The sequence below is a fragment of the Haemaphysalis longicornis genome, unplaced genomic scaffold (assembly GCF_048455015.1).
Source record: "Haemaphysalis longicornis isolate Haplotype H1 unplaced genomic scaffold, Haemaphysalis longicornis Haplotype H1 scaffold_10, whole genome shotgun sequence".
Classification (NCBI taxonomy): domain Eukaryota; kingdom Metazoa; phylum Arthropoda; class Arachnida; order Ixodida; family Ixodidae; genus Haemaphysalis; species Haemaphysalis longicornis.
This window is the reverse complement of record NW_027526204.1, coordinates 80693484-80701201: the sequence shown is the minus strand read 5'-3', so window position 1 is coordinate 80701201 and position 7718 is coordinate 80693484. Positions and strand designations below refer to the sequence as shown.

Sequence of the window (7718 nt, the reverse complement as noted above, 5' to 3'; positions counted from 1 at the left end):
CTTATTTTTTTTAAATACTCAGTGAAAACATTGAAACATTGGCCCTTAAAAGATTCAGAAAGCGGGAATGAGACACACAGACCTTTCCTTTTCTGAGTTATCCTGAAGTTTTTGCCATTGTGCCCTGATGGTACTTTCAGGCAAAAAAAAAAGGGTGCACTATTTCTTTAGATAATGCACGAATTCTAGCCAAATGTTTCAAACCTCGGTATTCTACCATTTGATGCAAAAGAGAATTCTAAACCCATCAATTAATCCCAGCTAACTTCAACGATTGGGAGATTCTCAGTTTCGGTTCACAGTTAAGCCTTCTACATTCTGTTATTGGTGCACCTAAACAAGCACCGTGCCTCAAAAGCCTTTTATAAAAAGCGGCACGTTAATTCCTAAGGGAGTCATAGACCTCCTAGGTGTTGTTCTGTTTCCTTTTGTTTCAAGTTTGCCTGATTGCGGACTATAGTTACACAGCGGAGGATTTTGGTGCTCGCAATGGGCTGCAACCCAGGGGAGCACCGGTATCCGTACGCGGTGGGCATTTACTTTACCGCGCACCAAGTGAGGACTACGATGAATAGCACATGACGCCCGGGACGTGAGATGGCCGGGACGGGGATTCACTGACAGAAATGTGGTTGCAGCCGTCCACGCATACGTTTCCGAGAGCAGGCGCCTTAGCTATTAATTGGCTGCTCTTCTTGAGGACTGTACAAAAAATGTCACATTTTTTTTTCTTCCAACTTTTCGCGTCGATCGACCTTTTCTTTCACGAATTGTCATATTTCAATATACACTTTTTTCTTCGTCCAAATTTTTTTGTTTCCCCATTATAGTTTTGTGAGGCGGACATAATAGCCAGCCCCTCAAAGCTCCCGATCCTGGCGAATACCCCGGGTGGGTATGTTCCAAAATAAAAGCATCATGAATAACAACACCAACAATAACAATAACAACAACCACAATAACAACAACATAGAGGATTACTACAGTGGGAAGGGACAGGCGGTAAGCTAGGCCGGACTTGAGTCACGCAAGTAAACTCTCTTCCTCAGGCGGCTCTTGGTTTCTGCCCTGGTAGCCGCGGTTGGATGTTGGAACCCCGTAGCCATAACTCGTACCTGATGAGAAAAACAAAGTATAAGGAGGAGGATAAAGATAACGGAAAGAAAATGCGGTGTCTAGCTGGACTCTAGAAAACGGCTGCGTTGGCAAAAAAAAAAAAAAAACATGAAGCTTCAAGCGCCAAAACGAGCTAAATGAAACTTAAAGCAGTAAAATATTTTGTAATGTACAGTGATTCAGTAGATAGCTCAGTCGATTGATAACTCATTGGAGGAATAAGCTTGCGTTTTCTGGCAAAACATGTACTCAGAGCGCGCAGCTGACAGCCTGTGGGGATGATGATGATGATGACGACGACGACGACGACGACGATGATGATGATGATGATGATGATGATGATTCGGTGGAGATGGAATGGCAATTTTGACGAGGCAACACTGACACTGGTAGACGTATATGCTACTCAACTAGTATCCTGTACAAGCTGGCCTCGAGATAGTTTCCCCACGTCATCCACAAGTCGTGGTGTATGTCCTGAATGTATTCTTCCCCTCGAGGAGTGTGTCGTACTTCTAGGAAGGCTAAGCATCGGGCAGGGCCAAAACGTGTCGTCCACTCAAAACAAAATGGTTGCACGGTTCTTGTAGAATGCGGAAACCACCACCACTGCGGCACACCTGTTCTCAGGTCGGTGTCGCGTGTTCGCGGCTCTCGACTCAGCGCATTTGTGGGGAAAACCGGGTGGTGTGAACAGGCATGCGCAATGGACGCTGGGATCCGTACTCGCCGCGGTGGCTCAGTGGCTAAGGCGTTGCTGATCCCAAAAACGCGGATTGGTGACTGCTTTTCAGGGGAAGGCGAAACGCTCAAACGCTCGTGTATCGAAATTACGGCGCACGTTAAACATCTCCAGCTGGTCCAAATTACTCATATTCATAGTAACGTCGCCAATACGAGACAAAAAGAAGCGGGCACAAGCACAGCGCTGACTAACAACTGATTTTTATTGCTCATGCCAGTGAAACGTTTTTATACGTGCATAAGCAAAAACAACAAAAAGGAAAAAAGAAGGAAACACTAATTCAGCACGTGAACACTTGAGGTTGGCGTGAGCGTAGTGTGATAATGAGTTGACACTGGATGATCTACTTACGGAGCAAGATGTACAAACAATACAACAGGCAATCTATTTTTTATAAACCCCAAGAGCTGTTTCGAAACCAAACATTAAATAACAGATTAGGATTTTCTGCCACAAGTATCGACACTCCTTGTGTAAGGGGACAATAGAAGGGGTGCTTGCGCATTGGTCGCCTAACTTTTTTATTTCCGTGGCGTCTAAGATTTCTCACACGATTTGGTTGGCGTGCTCCCCTATCACAACGCTCTGGTCCAGGAGCAGCTGGCATTTGCTACCGCAATCGCGACAATGCTGGGAGAGATGACCACTGAACGTTTTTGGAACGTTGCAGTGATTCTCCGTCAGTCTGTGATTCCAACATCAGTCAAAAGTAATCCAGAGCTCTCCACTACGGCGCGCGCGTTAGCCACTGAGCTTAGCCACTGAACCATGGCCCAGCTTTAGCTCCGGCGCTTCAAACACCATTGCATGTATAAGGCTATCCCAGTGACCACCGCTATCGTGCTTGGTTTTTCTCTTACTGCACGATAACGGAGGTTCATGTCGTATACCTAAAAACAAATATTTTCTAGACATAAAAATTGTCCGATAAAGGCTTAGTAAGCGGCTGTGCTTTACACCAGCCCCTTCGGGGTCTCCTTCACTGCTATTTATACGTGGGTTCCCGGGAAGAGATTTTTTCAGAGGCAATATTTTTCAGAGGCAATAGATGGCAAAGTATGATGGTGCGAGGGCTTTTTATTAAGTACATCCCTAAGGAGCCGTGCACCTTCGAGTAGCGCTACACGCAGAGCGCAGATAAAGTCGTCTTCACTGCTAGGCAGAGATGAATTGTCGAAACTCAGTTTCGCAAAAAAAAAAAATGTGACATTTTTTTTTTTCAAGAGCAATACTAAGTGTCTGCTATGAACGCATGAAGAGGCTTGCGCTTTGTGTTTAATACTTTCATAAAACTCCACGTACCCCTATGGTGCGCGGTATACGAAAACCTTTAAAGTATGTTTCACTACTGCACACAAATGCATTGCTAGGAACACATTTTTCCAGGGACGATAACACCGGTCTTGTATAAAAATATCAACGCCCTAGGGCCTTTATTAAGAGCGTTTCGTAAGCGGTGAAAGCGTGGCAGGCGGGTTTTTTTCATTGCGTGCACGTAATATTTCGGACGGTATAACAAAAAAAAAAAACTTGAGGGCCCGTCCGGGATTTGAACCCGGGACCTCTCGCACCCAAAGCGAGAATCATACCCCTAGACCAACGGGCCCGCTCCTCCGCCGATTCCAAGGAGGCAGTATCTACTACGCGGCAGCGGCGGCTGCACGCTGAGTTGTTCCGTCTGTTTCTCCGTGGTTACTTCGCCCGCAATCTACCGCGAGATGGCGACAGCCGTTCCGTGCGTCGGATACTCTGAGAGCTCATTGCGCTGACGGCCTTCAGAACGGCTACTCACCGCATCGCGGCGGCGACGGAAAGGCGGTGGATTGCCACGTTCACTCGTCTCTCGGCGCCTGTTTTCCGATTGAATAACGGCTTTCGCAAAGCAGTATATCTGCGGGCGTGGAGCCGTTTCGGTTTGAGCGGAGTAGCGGCCCTCCGCGCTGTGGCCTCTTCACTGTCGTTTTGGGTTCTTCCTTTGAAATTGCCGGTTTCGCTGCGTCGAGAATTATGATTTGAGCAATCTGTTCGCGGTCACTGCGTGGGTGCTGGATGTGCGCTCACTTTGCGCGTTCACGTACGGATGACTTTTTTTTTTTCCTGTTTGTCTCCACAGCAATCCCTGCGGAAATTCTTGACCGACGATACCGCTAGAGACGTGTTCACTGTGCGTCTTCTAATCGCTACACAAAGAGTGCCCGGGCATGGCACGTGGCATGACGAGGCTTCATCCATCCAAGTACCTAGATGGGACAAAGATAACAATAAAGAAAACAAAACTAAAGGCTCATGATCGGATACTGGCGCTGGGTGATTACCCAAGTGCGGGACCACAAGTAATACGAGTGGAGGAAGGGAAATAACGTAACTCAATACGGCGGCTTCCCAGAAATAAATTTTCGGAAGGGAAAATAAAACTGCGCAGCGAAGGAGACAGGGGCACAGCGTATATCTTCGCAGGAACTTCATCGTTTTGTTGTTTTTTGTTGTGTGATGCAATCGGGTAATATCATTAGCCAAAGTGGGATGCAGTTAATGAATGGAATAGGAACTGCAAGGACAGACTATAGAGTATAACTGTTACGGTTGCTTTACTGGGAGATAATCAAAAAAGCCGTTGAGCAAGGCCGGTTGCCGGCCGAAACGCCGGAATAACGCTTGGTAATATAAGTGTTTTCTACGAAAAAGTGCTTTTAACTTACACGTTACTGGCTCTTAACTACCTTTGGTTCCTTCTGAAACGGTTGTAACGATTAGTTACGAACGCTGACGATTTTTTTTATCTGCTTCCAACCCCCCTCCTTCCCAACTAAGGAAACCACCGAAGTGTGACCTACGCATGCCGTCATTACAGTTATTGATGGAGGGGAGTAATTAACTCGTCCAGGATATGCAAATGCCTTGCACGCGCCGTGCCAGATTTTGGAGCTTATTGATAAGTCGCCGCTAGGGGGGAGCTGACATGGGCTACAGCAATTTTCCGTGGACTGAATACAAATTAGCCGCACAGCCTCGTTTAGTAAGCCGCGCCTTGACATTTTCACAGCGGGTGAAAGCGAAGTCACTTTCATCATGGGCTGTTTTTGCCAGAAGTTAGAACTACGTATAATACCAAATCGACAAATGCGTGGAACGCGCATCAATGTTCTCTAATGAATGTCTCGTGTTAATTAACCTGCATCTCTCAAGATAAATACTTTGCGTTAGTCACTGAGTGCTACCGCATAGACTCAAGCGTGTTAGGGACGGGGCGCGTTAGATATGGCGTTCGCATCGGCACGGCCACTCCTTCATCCCGTAGCCGTGCCACAGGCATCATGACTCTGTTATTGTTGCTGTCGTCGCCGTCGTCGTCGTTATTGTTGCTGTTGTTCACGTTCACGTGCGCCAGAGATCGGCTGCTAATCAACGACGCCCCGTCGGACGATCACAGTTTGCAAACGACTGTTTATACGTAATTCAGAAACTTCAAGGCAAGCAGTAAAGTAGATTATGCCGACCGCGCACATTCATGTAATGCTTTTTAAAAACACGCCGCGCTATTTGCTCCTGCCTTCATGCTAAAAAATGATTCAAAGAGCCCCTATGTTATGTTATGTTAGGTTAGACACATTTATTGTATTGTATTGTGTTGTACTACATACGACAATCGAAATAACAAACAGGTGGACATATTGCGAATATACTAAGAGCCCAGTACGTAAAAATACGCAATAATCAAGCAAAGTAAACGAATGCACGTTTCAAAAGGTAGCAAACGATCTGCAGAAGAAATGACAATTACGTAATAATAATAATCAAAAATAGTACGAAACGAATAGGTGAGAGACAATGTTTCTAATTGCACTTGCCATGCTAACCGCCATCTTGCCTACCCTTCTTACAATTTGGATTCTTCTTAACGCTTTTTTGTCGATCGGCTGACAGCGAAGTGTAAAGGCTCGAGTTCGGTCCTCGTTTTCAGCCACTGCCCGCGCAGAGTTCGTACGACGACGATGTGGCGCCACACGCCGGCCCTTATCCACTCACTCGGCGTGTATACCCGCTCTTCAGAACGCATCAAGTATTCCGCTTCGAGGACCTTTTGTTCGTTTGGCCGGCGCACTCGATGTCCGATATCTAGAAACACTCGTAGCATTTTAATGTGTATTTCTATTTCTATTTTCTCAGCTACGCAACCTCGTCATTATATTTTCTCTTTTCTTTTTTCTCTCTCCGGATATCTTTGCGCGGGCAAAGTTCGCAGTCGCGTAAAGACGAATGAAAGCTGCAGGGGTTGAGGCGCCTGCGTGGTCTCCATCGGATAGTGTAGCCGCCCAAGTCGGGTTCGTGAAAGCCAAGGAGAGGCCTTGGAAGGACGTCGGTAAGGTCTTCTGTTCGCGGCCCGTGCCAGCAAACACAATGGAAAAAAGGCTGCTCCCATCTCGTTACCTGAGTGCGCGTCGCCTTCGACGCGCGCCGGGTTTTGTAATGAAGTCTTTGGCACGTCCTTAACAGCGCCCCTTTGTTCCGCACCGCTTAATGTCTTGTCTAATGTGCCGCTAAAAGGGCTAGCGAGTCGGCGAATGATGCGATAACACGGGCCCGCTCGGGAGCCGGCTTGGCTTGGCTTGGCTCGGCTTCCGCTGCGTAGGAGCGGCCATTTCGGTTTGACTACACATGGTTGTACACTTTGATCCGTTCGTAGCACTAAGTCATAATGCGAAAAACACAAAGGCACATGGGAGCGCGATAACGGCGTACGGGGGATTAATTTGGCAGATCGAATGAGTTAGTTTGAAAAGAAAATATATTGGAGTCTACATATTGGACTTCGTAAGGTAATCGAACACGGATCTCCGGAGTAAGTCTTTGTGCGTTGCCCCAACGCCACATCAGCACGATTCCAGTGGAGGAACAAAAGGTATCCTCGGCGCTGACGTCACGTCGTGTGTAAGGTGAAAGTAACGGCACATGAGCGGAACAGGTGCACCGCAGCCACCGCTAGCTCTGCTCCTGGGCAAGTCGTGGCGAGAACTGGCGCCAGCCTGCCTGTCAGGCAAAAGACGAAGAAACTCAAGCGAGGAAAGATGCAAAGCAGCCTAGAAGTCTTCAATCTGTATCGCTGGGGGGCGCCGTAATGCTTTCGCGAGCACGTAAGCAGCTTAACTTCCCCGAGGGTGCCACAGAGTTAGATGTGCCGCTTGTGAGGTGCTCGCGCTAAAACAGATTTCGGCGCACGTTAAAGATCTCCAGGCGGTCAAAATTAATCCGGAGCCCTCCACTACGGTGCGCCTTATCGCCTGCGTTGCGTCGGCGCGTTAAACCTTACAATCAATCAATCGTGTTAAAACACGCGGAATACCCGCCACACAACAGTCACTGCCCTGGGTAGCTAGTAAGCAATCGTAAGTCTATCTTTTTTTTTCCGCTCTTGCGTCGGCAGACATGTCCAGTGCGATCAGACGACGACGACGAAAACTTTTTTCCACTCATCAGTCATACAACACGTTCGCATCAGTATATCCTGTAAAGGATGTCAGAGAGATCAGACCAGCAAGTCTAACAACCACTAGCAATAAACATCAACACAGCGGCAGGCGCCCGACTTCGTAGGACTCGTATGGTTACTCGCCCTATACTGAAGGTGCCGGCACGGTTCCGCCGAACGACGCCGACGCTCGCCGGACACGTGCGTACGCCTCTGTGTGGCTGGGCCTCGAGTCCTGGCGTCGACGCGTCAGGCAGAGGGGCATGTTCGAGTTCATACACCTATAACGAATTCACCATACTACCTCGTTATTTCACAGCGGAGCCGTTTCTGGCTACGGTTTCCGTGCATTTTTGTTTTGCGTCCTCAAAAAACGCCTTGCGGTGAAGC

At 47.8% G+C, this 7718-nt stretch overlaps 1 non-coding gene across 1 annotated transcript; it reads right to left on the bottom strand.

The window, feature by feature from the left end:
• Nucleotides 1-3395: 3395 nt before the first annotated feature.
• On the bottom strand, nt 3396-3467 carry Trnap-ugg (transfer RNA proline (anticodon UGG)). Its single transcript has one exon. It is a non-coding gene; the product is annotated as a tRNA-Pro (tRNA).
• Between the last annotated feature and the right edge of the window lie 4251 nt (nt 3468-7718).